The sequence below is a fragment of the Amia ocellicauda genome, unplaced genomic scaffold, assembly GCF_036373705.1.
Source record: "Amia ocellicauda isolate fAmiCal2 unplaced genomic scaffold, fAmiCal2.hap1 HAP1_SCAFFOLD_33, whole genome shotgun sequence".
NCBI lineage: Eukaryota > Metazoa > Chordata > Actinopteri > Amiiformes > Amiidae > Amia > Amia ocellicauda.
In genome coordinates this window covers 62,723-83,478 of record NW_027102898.1, presented here as the reverse complement: position 1 = coordinate 83,478, position 20,756 = coordinate 62,723, and the positions used below count along the sequence as shown (strand labels likewise).

General features: G+C 46.5%; 15 non-coding genes and 46 pseudogenes across 15 annotated transcripts; all 61 read right to left on the bottom strand.

Annotated features, from left to right (window-relative positions):
- Positions 1 to 10: 10 nt before the first annotated feature.
- LOC136731670 (5S ribosomal RNA) lies at positions 11 to 129 on the bottom strand. Its single transcript, XR_010809659.1, has one exon. It is a non-coding gene; the product is annotated as a 5S ribosomal RNA (ribosomal RNA).
- Positions 130 to 345: 216 nt separating this feature from the next.
- Positions 346 to 464, bottom strand: LOC136731205 (uncharacterized; annotated as a pseudogene).
- A 223-nt stretch (positions 465 to 687) lies between these two features.
- LOC136731494 (uncharacterized) lies at positions 688 to 806 on the bottom strand (annotated as a pseudogene).
- A 223-nt stretch (positions 807 to 1,029) lies between these two features.
- On the bottom strand, positions 1,030 to 1,148 carry LOC136731182 (uncharacterized; annotated as a pseudogene).
- Positions 1,149 to 1,365: 217 nt separating this feature from the next.
- LOC136731824 (uncharacterized) lies at positions 1,366 to 1,484 on the bottom strand (annotated as a pseudogene).
- A 224-nt stretch (positions 1,485 to 1,708) lies between these two features.
- Positions 1,709 to 1,827, bottom strand: LOC136731748 (uncharacterized; annotated as a pseudogene).
- A 210-nt stretch (positions 1,828 to 2,037) lies between these two features.
- Positions 2,038 to 2,156, bottom strand: LOC136731693 (5S ribosomal RNA). Its single transcript, XR_010809681.1, has one exon. It is a non-coding gene; the product is annotated as a 5S ribosomal RNA (ribosomal RNA).
- Positions 2,157 to 2,379: 223 nt separating this feature from the next.
- On the bottom strand, positions 2,380 to 2,498 carry LOC136731505 (uncharacterized; annotated as a pseudogene).
- A 223-nt stretch (positions 2,499 to 2,721) lies between these two features.
- On the bottom strand, positions 2,722 to 2,840 carry LOC136732008 (uncharacterized; annotated as a pseudogene).
- Positions 2,841 to 3,060: 220 nt separating this feature from the next.
- Positions 3,061 to 3,179, bottom strand: LOC136731188 (uncharacterized; annotated as a pseudogene).
- A 225-nt stretch (positions 3,180 to 3,404) lies between these two features.
- On the bottom strand, positions 3,405 to 3,523 carry LOC136731861 (uncharacterized; annotated as a pseudogene).
- A 208-nt stretch (positions 3,524 to 3,731) lies between these two features.
- LOC136731214 (uncharacterized) lies at positions 3,732 to 3,850 on the bottom strand (annotated as a pseudogene).
- Positions 3,851 to 4,067: 217 nt separating this feature from the next.
- On the bottom strand, positions 4,068 to 4,186 carry LOC136731966 (uncharacterized; annotated as a pseudogene).
- Positions 4,187 to 4,405: 219 nt separating this feature from the next.
- On the bottom strand, positions 4,406 to 4,524 carry LOC136731320 (uncharacterized; annotated as a pseudogene).
- A 209-nt stretch (positions 4,525 to 4,733) lies between these two features.
- LOC136732040 (uncharacterized) lies at positions 4,734 to 4,852 on the bottom strand (annotated as a pseudogene).
- A 215-nt stretch (positions 4,853 to 5,067) lies between these two features.
- LOC136731872 (uncharacterized) lies at positions 5,068 to 5,186 on the bottom strand (annotated as a pseudogene).
- A 209-nt stretch (positions 5,187 to 5,395) lies between these two features.
- Positions 5,396 to 5,514, bottom strand: LOC136731965 (uncharacterized; annotated as a pseudogene).
- A 223-nt stretch (positions 5,515 to 5,737) lies between these two features.
- Positions 5,738 to 5,856, bottom strand: LOC136732038 (uncharacterized; annotated as a pseudogene).
- Positions 5,857 to 6,072: 216 nt separating this feature from the next.
- Positions 6,073 to 6,190, bottom strand: LOC136731733 (uncharacterized; annotated as a pseudogene).
- Positions 6,191 to 6,400: 210 nt separating this feature from the next.
- LOC136731267 (5S ribosomal RNA) lies at positions 6,401 to 6,519 on the bottom strand. The gene has a single exon (XR_010809528.1). It is a non-coding gene; the product is annotated as a 5S ribosomal RNA (ribosomal RNA).
- A 224-nt stretch (positions 6,520 to 6,743) lies between these two features.
- Positions 6,744 to 6,862, bottom strand: LOC136731436 (uncharacterized; annotated as a pseudogene).
- Positions 6,863 to 7,072: 210 nt separating this feature from the next.
- On the bottom strand, positions 7,073 to 7,191 carry LOC136731766 (uncharacterized; annotated as a pseudogene).
- A 209-nt stretch (positions 7,192 to 7,400) lies between these two features.
- Positions 7,401 to 7,519, bottom strand: LOC136731640 (5S ribosomal RNA). The gene has a single exon (XR_010809631.1). It is a non-coding gene; the product is annotated as a 5S ribosomal RNA (ribosomal RNA).
- A 555-nt stretch (positions 7,520 to 8,074) lies between these two features.
- Positions 8,075 to 8,193, bottom strand: LOC136731506 (5S ribosomal RNA). The gene has a single exon (XR_010809552.1). It is a non-coding gene; the product is annotated as a 5S ribosomal RNA (ribosomal RNA).
- Positions 8,194 to 8,412: 219 nt separating this feature from the next.
- LOC136731338 (uncharacterized) lies at positions 8,413 to 8,531 on the bottom strand (annotated as a pseudogene).
- Positions 8,532 to 8,750: 219 nt separating this feature from the next.
- Positions 8,751 to 8,869, bottom strand: LOC136731980 (5S ribosomal RNA). Its single transcript, XR_010809740.1, has one exon. It is a non-coding gene; the product is annotated as a 5S ribosomal RNA (ribosomal RNA).
- Positions 8,870 to 9,075: 206 nt separating this feature from the next.
- LOC136731550 (uncharacterized) lies at positions 9,076 to 9,194 on the bottom strand (annotated as a pseudogene).
- A 207-nt stretch (positions 9,195 to 9,401) lies between these two features.
- LOC136731657 (5S ribosomal RNA) lies at positions 9,402 to 9,520 on the bottom strand. Its single transcript, XR_010809647.1, has one exon. It is a non-coding gene; the product is annotated as a 5S ribosomal RNA (ribosomal RNA).
- Positions 9,521 to 9,737: 217 nt separating this feature from the next.
- Positions 9,738 to 9,855, bottom strand: LOC136731731 (uncharacterized; annotated as a pseudogene).
- Positions 9,856 to 10,065: 210 nt separating this feature from the next.
- On the bottom strand, positions 10,066 to 10,184 carry LOC136731255 (5S ribosomal RNA). The gene has a single exon (XR_010809527.1). It is a non-coding gene; the product is annotated as a 5S ribosomal RNA (ribosomal RNA).
- A 224-nt stretch (positions 10,185 to 10,408) lies between these two features.
- Positions 10,409 to 10,527, bottom strand: LOC136731854 (uncharacterized; annotated as a pseudogene).
- A 218-nt stretch (positions 10,528 to 10,745) lies between these two features.
- Positions 10,746 to 10,864, bottom strand: LOC136731379 (uncharacterized; annotated as a pseudogene).
- A 210-nt stretch (positions 10,865 to 11,074) lies between these two features.
- Positions 11,075 to 11,192, bottom strand: LOC136731730 (uncharacterized; annotated as a pseudogene).
- Positions 11,193 to 11,402: 210 nt separating this feature from the next.
- On the bottom strand, positions 11,403 to 11,521 carry LOC136731244 (5S ribosomal RNA). Its single transcript, XR_010809526.1, has one exon. It is a non-coding gene; the product is annotated as a 5S ribosomal RNA (ribosomal RNA).
- Positions 11,522 to 11,745: 224 nt separating this feature from the next.
- Positions 11,746 to 11,864, bottom strand: LOC136732001 (uncharacterized; annotated as a pseudogene).
- Positions 11,865 to 12,082: 218 nt separating this feature from the next.
- LOC136731348 (uncharacterized) lies at positions 12,083 to 12,201 on the bottom strand (annotated as a pseudogene).
- A 210-nt stretch (positions 12,202 to 12,411) lies between these two features.
- On the bottom strand, positions 12,412 to 12,530 carry LOC136731689 (5S ribosomal RNA). The gene has a single exon (XR_010809677.1). It is a non-coding gene; the product is annotated as a 5S ribosomal RNA (ribosomal RNA).
- A 215-nt stretch (positions 12,531 to 12,745) lies between these two features.
- Positions 12,746 to 12,864, bottom strand: LOC136731303 (uncharacterized; annotated as a pseudogene).
- Positions 12,865 to 13,084: 220 nt separating this feature from the next.
- On the bottom strand, positions 13,085 to 13,203 carry LOC136731734 (uncharacterized; annotated as a pseudogene).
- Positions 13,204 to 13,418: 215 nt separating this feature from the next.
- Positions 13,419 to 13,537, bottom strand: LOC136731268 (uncharacterized; annotated as a pseudogene).
- Positions 13,538 to 13,742: 205 nt separating this feature from the next.
- LOC136731250 (uncharacterized) lies at positions 13,743 to 13,861 on the bottom strand (annotated as a pseudogene).
- Positions 13,862 to 14,076: 215 nt separating this feature from the next.
- Positions 14,077 to 14,195, bottom strand: LOC136731390 (uncharacterized; annotated as a pseudogene).
- A 221-nt stretch (positions 14,196 to 14,416) lies between these two features.
- On the bottom strand, positions 14,417 to 14,535 carry LOC136731747 (uncharacterized; annotated as a pseudogene).
- Positions 14,536 to 14,744: 209 nt separating this feature from the next.
- Positions 14,745 to 14,863, bottom strand: LOC136731656 (5S ribosomal RNA). Its single transcript, XR_010809646.1, has one exon. It is a non-coding gene; the product is annotated as a 5S ribosomal RNA (ribosomal RNA).
- A 216-nt stretch (positions 14,864 to 15,079) lies between these two features.
- Positions 15,080 to 15,198, bottom strand: LOC136731932 (uncharacterized; annotated as a pseudogene).
- A 219-nt stretch (positions 15,199 to 15,417) lies between these two features.
- Positions 15,418 to 15,536, bottom strand: LOC136731346 (uncharacterized; annotated as a pseudogene).
- Positions 15,537 to 15,744: 208 nt separating this feature from the next.
- On the bottom strand, positions 15,745 to 15,863 carry LOC136731114 (uncharacterized; annotated as a pseudogene).
- Positions 15,864 to 16,084: 221 nt separating this feature from the next.
- On the bottom strand, positions 16,085 to 16,203 carry LOC136731746 (uncharacterized; annotated as a pseudogene).
- A 209-nt stretch (positions 16,204 to 16,412) lies between these two features.
- LOC136731655 (5S ribosomal RNA) lies at positions 16,413 to 16,531 on the bottom strand. Its single transcript, XR_010809645.1, has one exon. It is a non-coding gene; the product is annotated as a 5S ribosomal RNA (ribosomal RNA).
- Positions 16,532 to 16,747: 216 nt separating this feature from the next.
- Positions 16,748 to 16,866, bottom strand: LOC136731127 (uncharacterized; annotated as a pseudogene).
- A 219-nt stretch (positions 16,867 to 17,085) lies between these two features.
- LOC136731345 (uncharacterized) lies at positions 17,086 to 17,204 on the bottom strand (annotated as a pseudogene).
- Positions 17,205 to 17,413: 209 nt separating this feature from the next.
- Positions 17,414 to 17,532, bottom strand: LOC136731232 (5S ribosomal RNA). Its single transcript, XR_010809525.1, has one exon. It is a non-coding gene; the product is annotated as a 5S ribosomal RNA (ribosomal RNA).
- Positions 17,533 to 17,747: 215 nt separating this feature from the next.
- Positions 17,748 to 17,866, bottom strand: LOC136731973 (uncharacterized; annotated as a pseudogene).
- A 218-nt stretch (positions 17,867 to 18,084) lies between these two features.
- On the bottom strand, positions 18,085 to 18,203 carry LOC136731598 (5S ribosomal RNA). The gene has a single exon (XR_010809591.1). It is a non-coding gene; the product is annotated as a 5S ribosomal RNA (ribosomal RNA).
- Positions 18,204 to 18,423: 220 nt separating this feature from the next.
- On the bottom strand, positions 18,424 to 18,542 carry LOC136731562 (uncharacterized; annotated as a pseudogene).
- Positions 18,543 to 18,758: 216 nt separating this feature from the next.
- LOC136732003 (uncharacterized) lies at positions 18,759 to 18,876 on the bottom strand (annotated as a pseudogene).
- A 219-nt stretch (positions 18,877 to 19,095) lies between these two features.
- Positions 19,096 to 19,214, bottom strand: LOC136731779 (uncharacterized; annotated as a pseudogene).
- Positions 19,215 to 19,435: 221 nt separating this feature from the next.
- On the bottom strand, positions 19,436 to 19,554 carry LOC136731301 (uncharacterized; annotated as a pseudogene).
- Positions 19,555 to 19,769: 215 nt separating this feature from the next.
- On the bottom strand, positions 19,770 to 19,888 carry LOC136731860 (uncharacterized; annotated as a pseudogene).
- A 212-nt stretch (positions 19,889 to 20,100) lies between these two features.
- Positions 20,101 to 20,219, bottom strand: LOC136731857 (uncharacterized; annotated as a pseudogene).
- A 215-nt stretch (positions 20,220 to 20,434) lies between these two features.
- Positions 20,435 to 20,553, bottom strand: LOC136731198 (5S ribosomal RNA). Its single transcript, XR_010809522.1, has one exon. It is a non-coding gene; the product is annotated as a 5S ribosomal RNA (ribosomal RNA).
- Positions 20,554 to 20,756: the final 203 nt, after the last annotated feature.

Sequence of the window (20,756 nt, the reverse complement as noted above, 5' to 3'; positions counted from 1 at the left end):
AGAAGTAAAAAGCTTGCAGCACCTGGTATTTCCAGGAGGTCTCCCATCTAAATACTGACCAGGCCCTGCCCCATTTAGCTTCCGAGATCTGATGAGATCGGGCGCATTCAGGACGGTGTGGCCACAAGCCGAGACGCCTGGCTGCATGATGTCTCTTAAAGGCTGGAGGGTATTGACGGAACTTCCAGCAAAAAAAAAAAGAAAAAAGAAAAATGGAGGGAAAAATATTTGTGCAGTAAAGGGTGTTGAAAGTAGCCGGGTACGTGTACAATTCTTCAATTAAATCTCCTCCCGACTGAAAGAGAGTATTAAGAGCTACGATGAAGTTACCTAGGAGACGTAAAAAGCTTGCAGCACCTGGTATTTCCAGGAGGTCAACAATCCAAGTACTGACCAGGCCCTGCCCCGTTTAGCTTCCGAGATCTGACGAGATTGGGGGCGTTTAGGACGGTGTGGCCGCAAGCCAAGAGGCGTGGCTGCATGATGTCTCTTAAAGGCTGGCGGGTATTGACGGAACTTCCAGCAAAAAAAAAAAAAAAAAGAAAAAAAGAAAAACGGAGGGAAAAAAATCAGTGCCGCAAAGGGTGTTGAAAGTAGCCAGGTACGTGTACAATTCTTCAATTAAATCTCCTCCAGACAGAAAGAGAGTATTAAAAGCTACGACGAAGTTCCCCAGGTGACGAAAAAAGCTTGCAGCGCCTGGAATTTCCAGAAGGTCTCACATTCAAGTAATGACCAGGTCCTGCCCAGTTTAGCTTCCAAGAGCTGACGAGATGGGGCGCGTTCAGGACGGTGTGGCCGCAAGCCAAGACGCCTGGCTGCATGATGTCTCTTAAAGGTTGGCGGGTATTGACGGAACTTCCAGCAGAAAAAATAAATAATAATAAAAATAAAAAAATTGATGGAAAAATATCAGTGCAGCAAAGGGTGTTGACAGTAGCTGGGTACGTGTACAATACTTCAATTATATCTCCTCCAGACAGAAAGAGAGTATTAAGAGCTTCGATAAAGTTACCCAGGAGACGTAAAAGCTTGCAGCACCAGGTATTTCCAGGAGGTCTCACATTCAAGTACTGACCAGGTCTTGCCCCGTTTAGCTTTCGAGATCTGATGAGATCGGGCGCGTTCAGGACGGTGTGGCCGCAAACCTAAAGGCCTGGCTGCATGATGTCTCTAAAAGGCTGGCGGGTATTGACGGAACATCAAAGAAAAAAAAAAAAAAAAAATAGAAAAATGGAGGGAAAAATATCAGTGCAGCAATGGGTGTTGAAAGTAGCCGGGTACGTGTACAATACTTCAATTATATCTCCTCCAGACAGAAAGAGAGTATTAAGAGCTACGATGAAGTTACCCAGGAGACGTAAAAGCTTGCAGCACCAGGTATTTCCAGGAGGTCTCACATTCAAGTACTGACCAGGTCCTGCCCCGTTTAGCTTCCGAGATCTGACGAGATCGGGCGCGTTCAGGACGGTGTGGCCGCAAGCCGAGAGGCCTGGCTGCATGATGTCTCTTAATGGCTGGCGGGTATTGACGGAACTTCCAGCAAAAAAAAAAAAAAAAAAAAGAAATAGAAAAATGGAGGGAAAAATATCAGTGCAGTAATGGGTTTTGAAAGTAGCCGGGTACGTGTACAATTCTTCAATTATATCTCCTCCAGACAGAAAGAGAGTATTAAGAGCTACGATGAAGTTACCCAGGAGACGTAAAAAGCTTGCAGCACCTGGCATTTCCAGGAGGTCACCCATCCAAGTACTGACCAGGCCCTGCCCCGTTTAAATTCCAAGATCTGATGAGATCGGGGGCGTTCAGGACGGTGTGGCTGCAAGCCAAGAGGCCGGGCTGCATGATGTCTCTTAATGGTTGGCGGGTTTTGACGGAACATCCAGCAAAAAAAAAAAAGAGAAATGGAGGGAGAAATACCAGTGCAGCAAAGGGTGTTGAAAGTAGCCGGGTACGTGTACAATTCTTCAATTATATCTCCTGCAGACAGAAAGAGAGTATTAAGAGCTACGATGAAGTTACCCAGGAGACGTAAAAAGCTTGCAGCACCTGGTATTTCTAGGAGGTCTCCCATCCAAGTACTGACCAGGCCCTGCCCCGTTTAGCTTCCGAGATCTGACGAGATCGGGCGCATTCAGGATGGTGTGGCCGCAAGCCGAGAGACCTGGCTGCATGATGTCTCTTAAAGGCTGGCGGGTATTGACGGAACTTCCAGCAAATTAAAAAAAAAAAAGAAAAAAAGAAAAATGGAGGGAAAAAAATTAGTGCCGCAAAGGGTGTTGAAAGTAGCCAGGTACGTGTGCAATTCTTCAATTAAATCTCCTCCAGACAGAAAGAGAGTATTAAAAGCTACGACGAAGTTCCCCAGGTGACGAAAAAAGCTTGCAGCGCCTGGAATTTCCAGAAGGTCTCACATTCAAGTAATGACCAGGCCCTGCCCAGTTTAGCTTCCGAGAGCTGACGAGATGGGGCGCGTTCAGGACGGTGTGGCCGCAAGCCAAGACGCCTGGCTGCATGATGTCTCTTAAAGGTTGGCGGGTATTGACGGAACTTCCAGCAGAAAAAATAAATAATAATAAAAATAAAAAAATTGATGGAAAAATATCAGTGCAGCAAAGGGTGTTGACAGTAGCTGGGTACGTGTACAATACTTCAATTATATCTCCTCCAGACAGAAAGAGAGTATTAAGAGCTACGATAAAGTTACCCAGGAGACGTAAAAGCTTGCAGCACCAGGTATTTCCAGGAGGTCTCACATTCAAGTACTGACCAGGTCTTGCCCCGTTTAGCTTCCGAGATCTGATGAGATCGGGCGCGTTCAGGACGGTGTGGCCGCAAACCTAGAGGCCTGGCTGCATGATGTCTCTAAAAGGCTGGCGGGTATTGACGGAACATCCAAGAAAAAAAAATAAAAAAAAAATAGAAAAATGGAGGGAAAAATATCAGTGCAGCAATGGGTGTTGAAAGTAGCCGGGAACGTGTACAATACTTCAATTATATCTCCTCCAGACAGAAAGAGAGTATTAAGAGCTACGATGAACTTACCCAGCAGACGTAAGAAGCTTGCAGCACCTGGTATTTCCAGGAGGTCTCCCATCCAAGTACTGACCAGGTCCTGCCCCACTCAGTTTCCGAGATCTTACGAGATCGGACGCGTTCAGGACGGTGTGGCCGCAAGCCAAGACGCCTGGCTGCATGATGTCTCTTAATGGCTGGCGGGTATTGACGGAACTTCCAGCAAAAAAAAAAAAAAAAAAAAAGAAAAAGAAAAATGGAGGGAAAAATATCAGTGCAGTAATGGGTTTTGAAAGTAGCCGGGTACGTGTACAATTCTTCAATTATATCTCCTCCAGACAGAAAGAGAGTATTAAGAGCTACGATGAAGTTACCCAGGAGACGTAAAAAGCTTGCAGCACCTGGCATTTCCAGGAGGTCACCCATCCAAGTACTGACCAGGCCCTGCCCCGTTTAAATTCCAAGATCCGATGAGATCGGGGGCGTTCAGGACGGTTTGGCTGCAAGCCGAGAGGCCTGGCTGCATGATGTCTCTTAAAGGTTGGCGGATATTGACGAACTTCCAGCAAAAAAAAAAAAGAAAAATGGAGGGAAAAATATCAGTGCAGCAAAGGCTGTTGAAAGTAGCCGTGTACGTGTACAATACTTCAATTATATCTCCTCCAGACAGAAAGAGAGTACAAAGAGCTATGATGAAGTTACCCAGGAGACAAAAAAGCTTGCAGCACCAGGTATTTCCAGGAGGTCACCCATCCAAGTACTGACCAGGCCCTGCCCCTTTTACCTTCCGAGATCTGACGATATCGGGCGCGTTCAGGACGGTGTGGCCGAAAGCCAAGAGGCCCTGCTGCATGATGTCTCTTTAGGCTGGTGGGTATTGACGGAACTTCCAGCAAAAAAAAAAAAAAAAAAAAGAAAAATGGAGGGAGAAATATCAGAGCAGCAAAGGCTGTTGAAAGTAGCCGGGTACGTGTACAATTCTTCAATAATATCTCCTCCAGACTGAAAGAGAGTATTAAGAGCTACGATGAAGTTAACCAGGAGACGTAAAAAGCTTGCAGCACCTGGTATTTCCAGGAGGTCACCCAACCAAGTACTGGCCAGACCCTGCCCCGTTTAGCTTCCGAGATATGATGAGATCAGGCGCGTTCAGGACGGTGTGGCCGCAAGCCAAGAGACCTGGCTGCATGATGTCTCTTAAAGGCTGGCAAGTATTGACGGAACTTCCAGCAAAAAAAAAAAAAAAAAAAATAGAAAAAGGGAGGGAAAAATATCAGTGCAGCAAAGGGTGTTGAAAGTAGCCGGGTACATGTACAATTCTTCAATTATATCTCCTCCAGACAGATAGAGAGTATTAAGAGCTACGATAAAGTTACCCAGGAGACGTAAAAGCTTGCAGCACGAGGTATTTCAAGGAGGTCTCACATTCATGTACTGACCAGGTCCTGCCCCGTTTAGCTTCCGAGATCTGACGAGATCGGGCGCGTTCAGGATGGTGTGGCCGCAAGCCAAGATGCCTGGCTGCATGATGTCTCTTAAAGGCTGGCGGGTATTGACGGAACTGCCAGCAAAAAAAAAAAAGAAAAATAGAGGGAAAAATACCAGTGCAGCAAAGGGTGTTGAAAGTAGCCGGGTACGTGTACAATTCTTCAATTATATCTCCTGGAGACAGAAAGAGAGTTTTAAGAGCTACGATGAAGTTACCCAGGAGACGTAAAAGCTTGCAGCACCTGGTATTTCCAGGAGGTCACACATCCAAGTACTGACCAGGCCCTGCCCCGTTTAGCTTCCGAAATCTGATATGATCGGGCGCGTTCAGGACGGTGTGACTACAAGCCAAGAGGCCTGGCTGCATGATGTCTCTTAAAGGCTGGCGAATATTGACGGAACTTCCAGCAAAAAAATAAAATAAAAAGAAAAATGGAGGGAAAAATATCAGTGCAGCAAAGGGTGTTGACAGTAGCTGGGTACGTGTACAATACTTCAATTATGTCTCCTCCAGACAGAAAGAGAGTATTAAGAGCTACGATGAAGTTACCCAGGAGACAAAAAAGCTTGCAGCACCAGGCATTTCCAGGAGGTCACCCATCCAAGTACTGACCAGGCCCTGCCCCTTTTACCTTCCGAGATCTTACGAGATCGGGCGCATTCAGGACGGTGTGGCCACAAGCCGAGAGGCCTGGCTGCATGATGTCTCTTAAAGGTTGGCGGATATTGACGAACTTCCAGCAAAAAAAAAAAAGAAAAATGGAGGGAAAAATATCAGTGCAGCAAAGGCTGTTGAAAGTAGCCGTGTACGTGTACAATTCTTCAATAATATCTCCTCCAGACTGAAAGAGAGTATTAAGAGCTACGATGAAGTTACCCAGGAGACGTAAAAAGCTTGCAGCACCTGGTATTTCCAGGAGGTCACCCAACCAAGTACTGGCCAGACCCTGCCCCGTTTAGCTTCCGAGATATGATGAGATCAGGCGCGTTCAGGACGGTGTGGCCGCAAGCCAAGAGACCAGGCTGCATGATGTCTCTTAAAGGATGGCGGGTAATGACGGAATTTCCAGCAAAAAAAAAAAAAAAAAAAAAAAAAGAAAAATGGATGGAAAAATATCAGTGCAGCAAAGGATGTTGACAGTAGCTGGGTACATGTACAGTACTTCAATTATATCTCCTGGAGACAGAAAGAGAGTTTTAAGAGCTACGATGAAGTTACCCAGGAGACGTAAAAAGCTTGCAGCACCTGGTATTTCCAGGAGGTCACACATCCAAGTACTGACCAGGCCCTGCCCCGTTTAGCTTCCGAAATCTGATATGATCGGGCGCGTTCAGGACGGTGTGACTACAAGCCAGGAGGCCTGGCTGCATGATGTCTCTTAAAGGCTGGCGGATATTGACGGAACTTCCAGAAAAAAAATAAAATAAAAAGAAAAATGGAGGGAAAAATATCAGTGCAGCAAAGGGTTTTGAAAGTAGCCGGGTACGTGTACAATTCTTCAATAATATCTCCTACAGACTGAAAGAGAGTATTAAGAGCTATGATGAAGTTACCCAGGAGACGTAAAAAGCTTGCAGCACCTGGTATTTCTAGGAGGTCTCCCATCCAAGTACTGACCAGGCCCTGACCCGTTAACTTCCGAGATCTGACGAGATCGGGCGCGTTCAGGATGGTGTGGCCGCAAGCCAAGATGCCTGGCTGCATGACGTCTCTTAAAGGCTGGCGGGTATTGACGGAACTGCCAGCAAAAAAAAAAAAGAAAAATAGAGGGAAATATACCAGTGCAGCAAAGGGTGTTGAAAGTAGCCGGGTACGTGTACAATTCTTCAATTATATCTCCTGGAGAAAAAAAGAGAGTATTAAGAGCTACGATGAAGTTTCCCAGGAGACGTAAAAAGCTTGCAGCACCTGGTATTTCTAGGAGGTCTCCCATCCAAGTACTGACCAGGCCCTGCCCCGTTTAGCTTCCGAGATCTGACGAGATCGGGCGCATTCAGGACGGTGTGGCCACAAGCCGAAAGGCCTGGCTGCATGATGTCTCTTAAAGGTTGGCGGGTATTGACGGAACTTCCAGCAAAAATAAAAAATAAAAAAAGAAAAAAGAAAAATGGTTGGAAAAATATCAGTGCAGCAAAGGGTGCTGACAGTAGCTGGATATGTGTACAATACTTCAATTATATCTCCTCCAGACAGAGAGAGAGTATTAAGAGCTACGATAAAGTTACCCAGGAGACGTAAAAGCTTGCAGAACTAGGTATTTCCAGGAGGTCTCACTTTCATGTACTGACCAGGTCCTGCCCCGTTTAGCTTCCGAGATCTGACGAGATCGGGCGCGTTCAGGATGGTGTGGCCGCAAGCCGAGATGCCTGGCTGCATGATGTCTCTTAAAGGCTGGCGGGTATTGACGGAACTGCCAGCAAAAAAAAAAAAGAAAAATAGAGGGAAATATACCAGTGCAGCAAAGGGTGTTGAAAGTAGCCGGGTACGTGTACAATTCTTCAATTATATCTCCTGGAGACAGAAAGAGAGTATTAAGAGCTACGATGAAGTTACCCAGGAGACGTAAAAAGCTTGCAGCACCTGGTATTTCTAGGAGGTCTCCCATCCAAGTACTGACCAGGCCCTGTCCCGTTTAGCTTCCGAGATCTGACGAGATCGGGCGCGTTCAGGATGGTGTGGGCCCAAGCCAAGATGCCTGGCTGAATGATGTCTCTTAAAGGCTGGCGGGTATTGACGGAACTGCCAGCAAAAAAAAAAAGAAAAATAGAGGGAAATATACCAGTGCAGCAAAGGGTGTTGAAAGTAGCCGGGTACGTGTACAATTCTTCAAATATATCTCCTGGAGACAGAAAGAGAGTATTAAAAGCTACCATGAAGTTACCCAGGAGACGTAAAAAGCTTGCAGCACCTGGTATTTCTAGGAGGTCTCCCATCCAAATACTGACCAGGCCCTGCCCCGTTTAGCTTCTGAGATCTGACGAGATCGGGCGCATTCAGGACGGTGTGGCCACAAGCCGAAAGGCCTGGCTGCATGATGTCTCTTAAAGGTTGGCGGGTATTGACGGAACTTCCAGCAAAAAAAAAAAAAAAAAAAAATAGAAAGATGGAGGGAAAAATATCAGTGCAGGAAAGGGTGTTGAAAGTAGCCGGGTACGTGTACAATTCTTCAATTATATCTCCTGCAGACTGAAAGAGAGTATTAAGAGCAACGATAAAGTTACCCAGGAGACGTAAAAGCTTGCAGCACCTGGTATTTCCAGGAGGTCTCACATTCAAGTACTGACCAGGTCCTGCCCCGTTAAGCTTCCGAGATCTGACGATATCATGCGCGTTCAGGACGGTGTGGCTGGAAGCCGAGAGGCCCGGCTGCATGATGTCTCTTTAAGGCTGGCGGGTATTGACGGAACTTCCAGCAAAAAAATAAAATAAAAAGAAAAATGGAGGGAAAAATATCAGTGCAGCAAAGGGTGTTGAAAGTAGCCTAGTACGTGTACAATTCTTCAATTATATCTCCTGGAGACAGAAAGAGAGTATTAAGAGCTACGATGAAGTTACCCAGGAGACGTAAAAGGCTTGCAGCACCTGGTATTTCTAGGAGGTCTCCCATCCAAGTACTGACCAGGCCCTGCCCCGTTTAGCTTCCGAGATCTGACGAGATCGGGCGCATTCAGGACGGTGTGGCCGCAAGCCGAGAGGCCTGGCTGCATGATGTCTCTTAAAGGTTGGCGGGTATTGACGGAACTTCCAGCAAAAAAAAAAAAAAAAAAAAAAGAAAAATGGATGGAAAAATATCAGTGCAGCAAAGGGTGTTGACAGTAGCTGGGTACGTGTACAATACTTCAATTATATCTCCTCCAGACAGATAGAGAGTATTAAGAGCTACGATAAAGTTACCCAGGAGACGTAAAAGCTTGCAGCACCAGGTATTTCCAGGAGGTCTCACATTCATGTACCGACCAGGTCCTGCCCCGTTTAGCTTCCAAGATCTGACGAGATCGGGCGAGTTCAGGATGGTGTGGCCGCAAGCCGAGATGCCTGGCTGCATGATGTCTCTTAAAGGCTGGCGGGTATTGACGGACTTTCCAGCAAAAAAAAAAAAAAAAAAAACGAAAAATGGAGGGAAAAATATCAGTGCAGGAAAGGGTGTTGAAAGTAGCCGGGTACGTGTACAACTCTTCAATTATATCTCCTGGAGACAGAAAGAGAATATTAAGAGCTACGATGAAGTTACCCAGGAGACGTAAAAAGCTTGCAGCACCTGGTATTTCTAGGAGGTCACCCATCCAAGTACTGACCAGGCCCTGCCCCGTTTAGCTTCCGAGATCTGACGAGATCGGGCGCATTCAGGACGGTGTGGCCACAAGCCGAAAGGCCTGGCTGCATGATGTCTCCTAAAGGTTGGCGGGTATTTACGGAACTTCCAGCAAAAAAAAAAAAAAATGGATGGAAAAATATCAGTGCAGCAAAGGGTGTTGACAGTAGCTGGGTACGTGTACAATACTTCAATTATATCTCCTCCAGACAGATAGAGAGTATTAAGAGCTACGATAAAGTTACCCAGGAGACGTAAAAGCTTGCAGCACGAGGTATTTCCAGGAGGTCTCACATTCATGTACTGACCAGATCCTGCCCCGTTTAGCTTCCGAGATCTGACAAGATCTGGCGCGTTCAGGACGGTGTGGCCGCAAGCCGAGATGTCTGGCTGCATGATGTCTCTTAAAGGTTGGCGGGTATTGACGGAACTTCCAGCAAAAAAAAAAAAAAATGGATGGAAAAATATCAGTGCAGCAAAGGGTGTTGAAAGTAGCCTAGTACGTGTACAATTCTTCAATTATATCTCCTCCAGACAGAAAGAGAGTATTAAGAGCTACGATGAAGTTACCCAGGAGACGTAAAAGGCTTGCAGCACCTGGTATTTCTAGGAGGTCTCCCATCCAACTACTGACCAGGCCCTGCCCCGTTTAGCTTCCGAGATCCGACGAGATCGGGCGCATTCAGGACGGTGTGGCCACAAGCCGAGAGGCCCAGCTGCATGATGTCTCTTTAAGGCTGGCGGGTATTGACGGAACTTCCAGCAAAAAAAAAAAAGAAAAAAGAAAAATGTAGGGAAAAATATCAGTGCAGCAAAGGGTTTTGAAAGTAGCCGGGTACGTGTACAATTCTTCAATAATATCTCCTACAGACTGAAAGAGAGTATTAAGAGCTATGATGAAGTTACCCAGGAGATGTAAAAAGCTTGCAGCACCTGGTATTTCTAGGAGGTCTCCCATCCAAGTACTGACCAGGCCCTGCCCCGTTAGCTTCCGAGATCTGACGAGATCGGGCGCGTTCAGGATGGTGTGGCCGCAAGCCGAGATGCCTGGCTGCATGACGTCTCTTAAAGGCTGGCGGGTATTGACGGAACTGCCAGCAAAAAAAAAAAAGAAAAATAGAGGGAAATATACCAGTGCAGCAAAGGGTGTTGAAAGTAGCCGGGTACGTGTACAATTCTTCAATTATATCTCCTGGAGAAAAAAAGAGAGTATTAAGAGCTACGATGAAGTTACCCAGGAGACGTAAAAAGCTTGCAGCACCTGGTATTTCTAGGAGGTCTCCCATCCAAGTACTGACCAGGCCCTGCCCCGTTTAGCTTCCGAGATCTGACGAGATCGGGCGCATTCAGGACGGTGTGGCCACAAGCCGAAAGGCCTGGCTGCATGATGTCTCTTAAAGGTTGGCGGGTATTGACGGAACTTCCAGCAAAAAAAAAAAAAAAAAAAAGAAAAAAGAAAAATGGATGGAAAAATATCAGTGCAGGACAGGGTGTTGAAAGTAGCCGGGTACATGTACAATTCTTCAATTATATCTCCTCCAGACTGAATGAGAGTATTAAGAGCTACGATAAAGTTACCCAGGAGACGTAAAAGCTTGCAGCACCAGGTATTTCCAGGAGGTCTCACACTCAAGTACTGACCAGGTCCTGCCCCGTTTAGCTTCCGAGATCTGACGAGATCGGGCGCGTTCAGGACGGTGTGGCCGCAAGCCGAGATGTCTGGCTGCATGATGTCTCTTAAAGGCTGGCGGGTATTGACGGAATTTCCAGCAAAAAAAAAAAAAAAAAAATAGAAAAATGGAGGGAAAAATATCAGTGCAGCAAAGGGTGTTGACAGTAGCTGGGTACGTGTACAATACTTCAATTATATCTCCTCCAGACAGATAGAGAGTATTAAGAGCTACGATAAAGTTACCCAGGAGACGTAAAAGCTTGCAGCACCAGGTATTTCCAGGAGGTCTCACATTCATGTACTGACCAGGTCTTGCCCCGTTTAGCTTCCAAGATCTGACGAGATCGGGCGAGTTCAGGATGGTGTGGCCGCAAGCCAAGATGCCTGGCTGCATGATGTCTCTTAAAGGCTGGCGGGTATTGACGGAACAGCCAGCAAAAAAAAAAAAGAGAAATGGAGGGAAAAATATCAGTGCAGCAAAGGATGTTGAAAGTAGCCGGGTACGTGTACAATTCTTCAATTATATCTCCTCCAGACAGAAAGAGAGAATTAAGAGCTACGATGAAGTTACCCAGGAGACGTAAAAAGCTTGCAGCACCTGGTATTTCTAGGAGGTCTCCCATCCAAGTACTGACCAGGCCCTGCCCCGTTAGCTTCCGAGATCTGACGAGATCGGGCGCGTTCAGGATGGTGTGGCCGCAAGCCGAGATGCCTGGCTGCATGACGTCTCTTAAAGGCTGGCGGGTATTGACGGAACTGCCAGCAAAAAAAAAAAAGAAAAATAGAGGGAAATATACCAGTGCAGCAAAGGGTGTTGAAAGTAGCCGGGTACGTGTACAATTCTTCAATTATATCTCCTGGAGAAAAAAAGAGAGTATTAAGAGCTACGATGAAGTTACCCAGGAGACGTAAAAAGCTTGCAGCACCTGGTATTTCTAGGAGGTCTCCCATCCAAGTACTGACCAGGCCCTGCCCCGTTTAGCTTCCGAGATCTGACGAGATCGGGCGCATTCAGGACGGTGTGGCCACAAGCCGAAAGGCCTGGCTGCATGATGTCTCTTAAAGGTTGGCGGGTATTGACGGAACTTCCAGCAAAAAAAAAAAAAAAAAAAAGAAAAAAGAAAAATGGATGGAAAAATATCAGTGCAGGACAGGGTGTTGAAAGTAGCCGGGTACATGTACAATTCTTCAATTATATCTCCTCCAGACTGAATGAGAGTATTAAGAGCTACGATAAAGTTACCCAGGAGACGTAAAAGCTTGCAGCACCAGGTATTTCCAGGAGGTCTCACATTCAAGTACTGACCAGGTCCTGCCCCGTTTAGCTTCTGAGATCTGACGAGATCGGGCGCGTTCAGGACGGTGTGGCCGCAAGCCGAGATGTCTGGCTGCATGATGTCTCTTAAAGGCTGGCGGGTATTGACGGAATTTCCAGCAAAAAAAAAAAAAAAAAAATAGAAAAATGGAGGGAAAAATATCAGTGCAGCAAAGGGTGTTGACAGTAGCTGGGTACGTGTACAATACTTCAATTATATCTCCTCCAGACAGATAGAGAGTATTAAGAGCTACGATAAAGTTACCCAGGAGACGTAAAAGCTTGCAGCACCAGGTATTTCCAGGAGGTCTCACATTCATGTACTGACCAGGTCTTGCCCCGTTTAGCTTCCAAGATCTGATGAGATCGGGCGAGTTCAGGATGGTGTGGCCGCAAGCCAAGATGCCTGGCTGCATGATGTCTCTTAAAGGCTGGCGGGTATTGACGGAACAGCCAGCAAAAAAAAAAAAGAGAAATGGAGGGAAAAATATCAGTGCAGCAAAGGCTGTTGAAAGTAGCCGGGTACGTGTACAATTCTTCAATTATATCTCCTCCAGACAGAAAGAGAGAATTAAGAGCTACGATGAAGTTACCCAGGAGACGTAAAAAGCTTGCAGCACCTGGTATTTCTAGGAGGTCTCCCATCCAAGTACTGACCAGGCCCTGCCCCGTTTAGCTTCCGAGAGCTGACGAGATCGGGCGCATTCAGGACGGTGTGGCCACAAGCCGAAAGGCCTGGCTGCATGATGTCTCTTAAAGGTTGGCGGGTATTGACGGAACTTCCAGCAAAAAAAAAAAAAAAAAAGAAAAATGGATGGAAAAATATCAGTGCAGCAAAGGGTGTTGACAGTAGCTGGGTACGTGTACAATACTTCAATTATATCTCCTCCAGACAGATAGAGAGTATTAAGAGCTACGATAAAGTTACCCAGGAGACGTAAAAGCTTGCAGCACCAGGTATTTCCAGGAGGTCTCACATTCATGTACTGACCAGGTCCTGCCCCGTTTAGCTTCCAAGATCTGACGAGATCGGGCGAGTTCAAGATGGTGTGGCCGCAAGCCGAGATGCCTGGCTGCATGATGTCTCTTAAAGGCTGGCGGGTATTGACGGAATTTCCAGCAAAAAAAAAAAAAAAAAATATAGAAAAATGGAGGGAAAAATATCAGTGCAGGAAAGGGTGTTGAAAGTAGCCGGGTACGTGTACAATTCTTCAATTATATCTCCTGGAGACAGAAAGAGAGTATTAAGAGCTACGATGAAGTTACCCAGGAGACGTAAAAGGCTTGCAGCACCTGGTATTTCTAGGAGGTCTCCCACCCAAGTACTGACCAGGCTCTGCCCCGTTTAGCTTCCGAGATCTGACGAGATCGGGCGCATTCAGGACGGTGTGGCCACAAGCCGAAAGGCCTGGCTGCATGATGTCTCTTAAAGGTTGGCGGGTATTGACGGAACTTCCAGCAAAAAAAAAAAAAAAAAAGAAAAATGGATGGAAAAATATCAGTGCAGCAAAGGGTGTTGACAGTAGCTGGATACGTGTACAATACTTCAATTATATCTCCTCCAGACAGAGAGAGAGTATTAAGAGCTACGATAAAGTTACCCAGGAGACGTAAAAGCTTGCAGCACTAGGTATTTCCAGGAGGTCTCACATTCATGTACTGACCAGGTCCTGCCCCGTTTAGCTTCCGAGATCTGACGAGATCGGGCGCGTTAAGGATGGTGTGGCCGCAAGCCGAGATGCCTGGCTGCATGATGTCTCTTAAAGGCTGGCGGATATTGACGGAACTTCCAGCAAAAAAAAAAAAATGGAGGGAAACATATCAGTGCAGCAAAGGGTGTTGTATGTAGCCGGGTACGTGTACAATACTTCAATTATATCTCCTCCAGACAGATAGAGAGAATGAAGAGCTACGATAAAGTTACCCAGGAGACGTAAAAAGCTTGCAGCACAAGGTATTTCCAGGAGTTCTCACATTCAAGTACTGACCAGGCCCTGGCCCGTTTAGCTTCCGAGATCTGATGAGATCGGGCGCGTTCAGGACAATGTGTCCGCAAGCCAAGAGGCCTGGCTGCATGATGTCTTTTAAAGGCTGGACGGTATTGACGGAACTTCCAGCAAAAAAAAAAGAAAAAAGAAAAATGGATGGAAAAATATCAGTGCAGCAAAGGGTGTTGACAGTAGCTGGATACGTGTACAATACTTCAATTATATCTCCTCCAGACAGAAAGAGAGTATTAAGAGCTACGGTGAAGTTACTCAGGAGACGTAAGATGCTTGCAGCACCTTTTATTTCCAGCAGGTCTCCCATGCAAGTACTGAACAGGCCCTGCCCCGTTCAGCTTCCGAGGTCTGACGAGATCGGGGGCGTTCACGACGGTGTGGCTGCAAGCCAAGAGGCCGGGCTGCATGATGTCTCTTAAAGGCTGGCGGGTATCGACGGAACTTCCAGCAAAGAAAAAAAAAAAAAAAAAAAGAAAAATGGAGGGAAAAATATCAGTGCAGCAAAGGCTGTTGAAAGTAGCCGGGTACGTGTACAATTCTTCAATTATATCTCCTCCAGACAGAAAGAGAGAATTAAGAGCTACGATGAAGTTACCCAGGAGACGTAAAAAGCTTGCAGCACCTGGCATTTCCAGGAGGTCACCCATCCAAGTACTGACCAGGCCCTGCCCCGTTTAAATTCCAAGATCTGATGAGATCGGGGGCGTTCAGGACGGTGTGGCTGCAAGCCAAGAGGCCGGGCTGCATGATGTCTCTTAATGGTTGGCGGGTTTTGACGAACATCCAGCAAAAAAAAAAAAGAGAAATGGAGGGAGAAATACCAGTGCAGCAAAGGGTGTTGAAAGTAGCCGGGTACGTGTACAATTCTTCAATTATATCTCCTGCAGACAGAAAGAGAGTATTAAGAGCTACGATGAAGTTACCCAGGAGACGTAAAAAGCTTGCAGCACCTGGTATTTCTAGGAGGTCAACCATCCAAGTACTGACCAGGCCCTGCCCCGTTTAGCTTCCGAGATCTTACGAGATCGGGCGCATTCAGGACGGTGTGGCCGCAAGCCAAGAGGCCTGGCTGCATGATGTCTCTTAAAGGCTGGTGGGTATTGACGGAACTTCCAGCAAAAAAAAAAAAAAAATAAGATAAATGGAAGGAAAAATATCAGTGCAGCAAAGGCTGTTGAAAGTAGCCGTGTACGTGTACAATACTTCAATTATATCTCCTCCAGACAGAAAGAGAGTACTAAGAGCTACGATGAAGTTACCCAGGAGACAAAAAAGCTTGCAGCACCAGGTATTTCCTGGAGGTCACCCATCCAAGTACTGACCAGGCCTTGCCCCTTTTACCTTCCGAGATCTGACGAGATCGGGCGCGTTCAGGATGGTGTGGCCGCAAGCCAAGAGGCCTGGCTGCATGATGTCTCTTAAAGGCTGGCGGGTATTGACGGAACTTCCAGCAAAAAAAAAACAAAAAAAAAAGGAAAATGCAGGGAAAAATATCAGTTCAGGAAAGGGTGTTGAAAGTAGCCGGGTACGTGTACAATACTTCAATTATATCTGCTCCAGACAGATAGAGAGTATTAAGAGCTACGATGAAGTTTCACAGGAGACGTAAAAAGCTTGCAGCACCAGGTATTTCCAGGAGGTCTCCCATCTAAGTACTGACCAGGCCCTGCCCCGTTTAGCTTCAGAGATCTGACGATATCGTGCGCGTTCAGGACGGTGTGGCCGAAAGCCAAGAGGGCCGGCTGCATGATGTCTCTTTAGGCTGGTGGGTATTGACGGAAATGCCAGCAAAAAGAAAAAAGAAAAATGGATGGAAAAATATCAGTGCAGGACAGGGTGTTGAAAGTAGCCGGGTACATGTACAATTCTTCAATTATATCTCCTCCAGACTGAATGAGAGTATTAAGAGCTACGATAAAGTTACCCAGGAGACGTAAAAGCTTGCAGCACCAGGTATTTCCAGGAGGTCTCACATTCAAGTACTGACCAGGTCCTGCCCCGTTTAGCTTCCGAGATCTGACGAGATCGGGGGCGTTCACGACGGTGTGGCTGCAAGCCAAGAGGCCGGGCTGCATGATGTCTCTTAAAGGCTGGCGGGTATCGACGGAACTTCCAGCAAAGAAAAAAAAAAAAAAAAAAAGAAAAATGGAGGGAAAAATATCAGTGCAGCAAAGGCTGTTGAAAGTAGCCGGGTACGTGTACAATTCTTCAATTATATCTCCTCCAGACAGAAAGAGAGAATTAAGAGCTACGATGAAGTTACCCAGGAGACGTAAAAAGCTTGCAGCACCTGGCATTTCCAGGAGGTCACCCATCCAAGTACTGACCAGGCCCTGCCCCGTTTAAATTCCAAGATCTGATGAGATCGGGGGCGTTCAGGACGGTGTGGCTGCAAGCCAAGAGGCCGGGCTGCATGATGTCTCTTAATGGTTGGCGGGTTTTGACGAACATCCAGCAAAAAAAAAAAAGAGAAATGGAGGGAGAAATACCAGTGCAGCAAAGGGTGTTGAAAGTAGCCGGGTACGTGTACAATTCTTCAATTATATCTCCTGCAGACAGAAAGAGAGTATTAAGAGCTAGGATGAAGTTACCCAGGAGACGTAAAAAGCTTGCAGCACCTGGTATTTCTAGGAGGTCAACCATCCAAGTACTGACCAGGCCCTGCCCCGTTTAGCTTCCGAGATCTTACGAGATCGGGCGCATTCAGGACGGTGTGGCCGCAAGCCAAGAGGCCTGGCTGCATGATGTCTCTTAAAGGCTGGTGGGTATTGACGGAACTTCCAGCAAAAAAAAAAAAAAAATAAGATAAATGGAAGGAAAAATATCAGTGCAGCAAAGGCTGTTGAAAGTAGCCGTGTACGTGTACAATACTTCAATTATATCTCCTCCAGACAGAAAGAGAGTACTAAGAGCTACGATGAAGTTACCCAGGAGACAAAAAAGCTTGCAGCACCAGGTATTTCCTGGAGGTCACCCATCCAAGTACTGACCAGGCCTTGCTCCTTTTACCTTCCGAGATCTGACGAGATCGGGCGCGTTCAGGATGGTGTGGCCGCAAGCCAAGAGGCCTGGCTGCATGATGTCTCTTAAAGGCTGGCGGGTATTGACGGAACTTCCAGCAAAAAAAAAACAAAAAAAAAAGGAGAATGCAGGGAAAAATATCAGTTCAGGAAAGGGTGTTGAAAGTAGCCGGGTACGTGTACAATACTTCAATTATATCTGCTCCAGACAGATAGAGAGTATTAAGAGCTACGATGAAGTTTCACAGGAGACGTAAAAAGCTTGCAGCACCAGGTATTTCCAGGAGGTCTCCCATCTAAGTACTGACCAGGCCCTGCCCCGTTTAGCTTCAGAGATCTGACGATATCGTGCGCGTTCAGGACGGTGTGGCCGAAAGCCAAGAGGGCCGGCTGCATGATGTCTCTTTAGGCTGGTGGGTATTGACGGAAATGCCAGCAAAAAAAAAAAAGAAAAATAGAGGGAAATATACCAGTGCAGCAAAGGGTGTTGAAAGTAGCCGGGTACGTGTACAATTCTTCAATTATATCTCCTGGAGACAGAAAGAGAGTATTAAGAGCTACGATGAAGTTACCCAGGAGACGTAAAAAGCTTGCAGCACCTGGTATTTCTAGGAGGTCTCCCATCCAAGTACTGACCAGGCCCTGCCCCGTTTAGCTTCCGAGATCTGACGAGATCGGGCGCATTCAGGACGGTGTGGCCACAAGCCGAAAGGCCTGGCTGCATGATGTCTCTTAAAGGTTGGCGGGTATTGACGGAACTTCCAGCAAAAAAAAAAAAAAAAAAGAAAAATGGATGGAAAAATATCAGTGCAGCAAATGGTGTTGACAGTAGCTGGATACGTGTACAATACTTCAATTATATCTCCTCCAGACAGATAGAGAGTATTAAGAGCTACGATAAAGTTACCCAGGAGACATAAAAGCTTGCAGCACCAGGTATTTCCAGGAGGTCTCACATTCATGTACTGACCAGGTCCTGCCCCGTTTAGCTTCCGAGATCTGACGAGATCGGGCGCGTTCAGGATGGTGTGGCCGCAAGCCGAGATGCCTGGCTGCATGATGTCTCTTAAGGGCTGGCGGGTATTGACGGAATTTCCAGCAAAAAAAAAAAAAAAAAATAGAAAAATGGAGGGAAAAATATCAGTGCAGGAAAGGGTGTTGAAAGTAGCCGGGTATGTGTTTAATTCTTCAATTATATCTCCTGGAGACAGAAAGAGAGTATTAAGAGCTACGATGAAGTTACCCAGGAGACGTAAAAAGCTTGCAGCACCTGGTATTTCTAGGAGGTCTCCCATCCAAGTACTGACCAGGCCCTGTCCCGTTTAACTTCCAAGATCTGACGAGATCGGGCGCATTCAGGACGGTGTGGCCACAAGCCGAAAGGCCTGCCTGCATGATGTCCCTTAAAGGTTGGCGGGTATTGACGGAACTTCCAGCAAAAAAAAAAAAAAAAAAAAATAGAAAAATGGAGGGAAAAATATCAGTGCAGGAAAGGGTGTTGAAAGTAGCCGGGTACGTGTACAATTCTTCAATTATATCTCCTGCAGACTGAAAGAGAGTATTAAGAGCTACGATAAAGTTACCCAGGAGACGTAAAAGCTTGCAGCACCTGGTATTTCCAGGAGGTCTCACATTCAAGTACTGACCAGGTCCTGCCCCGTTTTGCTTCCGAGATCTGACGATATCATGCGCGTTCAGGACGGTGTGGCCGAAAGCCGAGAGGCCCGGCTGCATGATGTCTCTTTAAGGCTGGCGGGTATTGACGGAACTTCCAGCAAGAAAAAAAAGAAAAAAGAAAAATGGAGGGAAAAATATCAGTGCAGCAAAGGGTTTTGAAAGTAGCCGGGTACGTGTACAATTCTTCAATAATATCTCCTACAGACTGAAAGAGAGTATTAAGAGCTATGATGAAGTTACCCAGGAGACGTAAAAAGCTTGCAGCACCTGGTATTTCCAGGAGGTCACCCATCCAAGTACTGACCAGGCCCTGCCCCGATAGCTTCCGAGATCTGACGAGATCGGGCGCGTTCAGGACGGTGTGGGCGCAAGCCAAGTGGCCTGGCTGCATGATGTCTCTTAAAGGCTGGCGGGTATTGACGGAACTTCCAGCAAAAAAAAAAAAAAAAAAAATGGAAAATGGAGGGAAAAATATCAGTGCAGCAAAGGCTGTTGAAAGTAGCTGGGTACGTGTACAATACTTCAATTATATCTCCTCCAGACAGATAGAGAGTATTAAGAGCTACGATGAAGTTTCCCAGGAGACGTAAAAAGCTTGCAGCACCAGGTATTTCCAGGAGGTCTTCCATCCAAGTACTGACCAGGCACTGCCCCGTTTAGCTTCCGAGATCTGACGAGATCGGGCGTGTTCAGGACGGTGTGGCCGCAAGCCAAGAGGCCTGGCTGCATGATGTCTCTTAAAGGCTGGCGGGTATTGACGGAACTTCCAGCAAAAAATAAAAAATAAATAAATAGAAAAATGGAGGGAAAAATATCAGTGCAGGACAGGGTGTTGAAAGTAGCCGGGTACATGTACAATTCTTCAATTATATCTCCTCCAGACTGAATGAGAGTATTAAGAGCTACGCTGAAGTTACCCAGGAGATGTAAAAGGCTTGCAGCACCTGGTATTTCCAGGAGGTCACCCATCCAATTACTGACCAGGCCCTGCCCAGTTTTTCTTCCGAGATCTGACGAGATCTTGCGTCTTCAGGACGGTGTGGCCTCAAGCCAAGAGGCCTGGCTGCATGATGTCTCTTAAAGGCTGGAGGGTATTGATGGAACTTCCAGCAAAAAACAAAAGAAAAAAGAAAAATGGAGGGAAAAATATCAGTGCAGCAAAGCGTGTTGAAGGTAGCCGGGTACGTGTACAATCCTTCAATTATATCTCCTCCAGACAGATAGAGAGTATTAAGAGCTACAATAAAGTTACCCAGGAGACGTAAAAGCTTGCAGCACCAGGTATTTCCAGGAGGTCTCACATTCAAGTACTGACCAGGTCCTGCCCCGTTTAGCTTCCGAGATCTGACGAGATCGGGCGTGTTCAGGACGGTGTGGCCGCAAGCCGAGATGTCTGGCTGCATGATGTCTCTTAAAGGCTGGCGGGTGTTGACGGAATTTCCAGCAAAAAAAAAAAAAAGAAAAATGGATGGAAAAATATCAGTGCAGCAATGGGTGTTGAAAGTAGCCGGGTACATGTACAATTCTTCAATTATATCTCCTGCAGACTGAAAGAGAGTATTAAGAGCTACGATGAAGTTACCCAGGAGACGTAAAAAGCTGGCAGCACCTGGTATTTCTAGGAGGTCTCCCATCAAAGTACTGACCAGGCCCTGCCCCGTTTAGCTTCCGAGATCAGACGAGATCGGGCGCATTCAGGACAGTGTGGCCACAAGCCGAGAGGCCTGGCTGCATGATGTCTCTTAAAGGCTGGAGGGTATTGATGGAACTTCCAGCAAAATAAAAAAGAAAAATGAAAAATGGAGGGAAAAATATCAGTGCAGCAAAAGGTGTTGAAAGTAGCCGGGTACGTGTAGAATTCTTCAATAATATCTCCTCCATACTGAAAGAGAGTACTAAGAGCTACGATGAAGTTACCCAGGAGACGAAAGAGCTTGCTGCACCTGGTATTTCCAGGAGGTCACCCATCCAAGTACTGACCAGGCCCTGCCCCGTTTAGCTTCCGAGATCTGACGAGATCGGGCGCGTTCAGGACGGTGTGGCTGCAAGCCAAAAAGCCTGGCTGCATGATGTCTCTTAAAGGTTGGCGGGTATTGACGGAACTTCCAGCAAAAAAAAAAAAAAAAAAGAAAAATGGATGGAAAAATATCAGTGCAGCAAAGGGTGTTGACAGTAGCTGGATACGTGTACAATACTTCAATTATATCTCCTCCAGACAGAGAGAGAGTATTAAGAGCTACGATAAAGTTACCC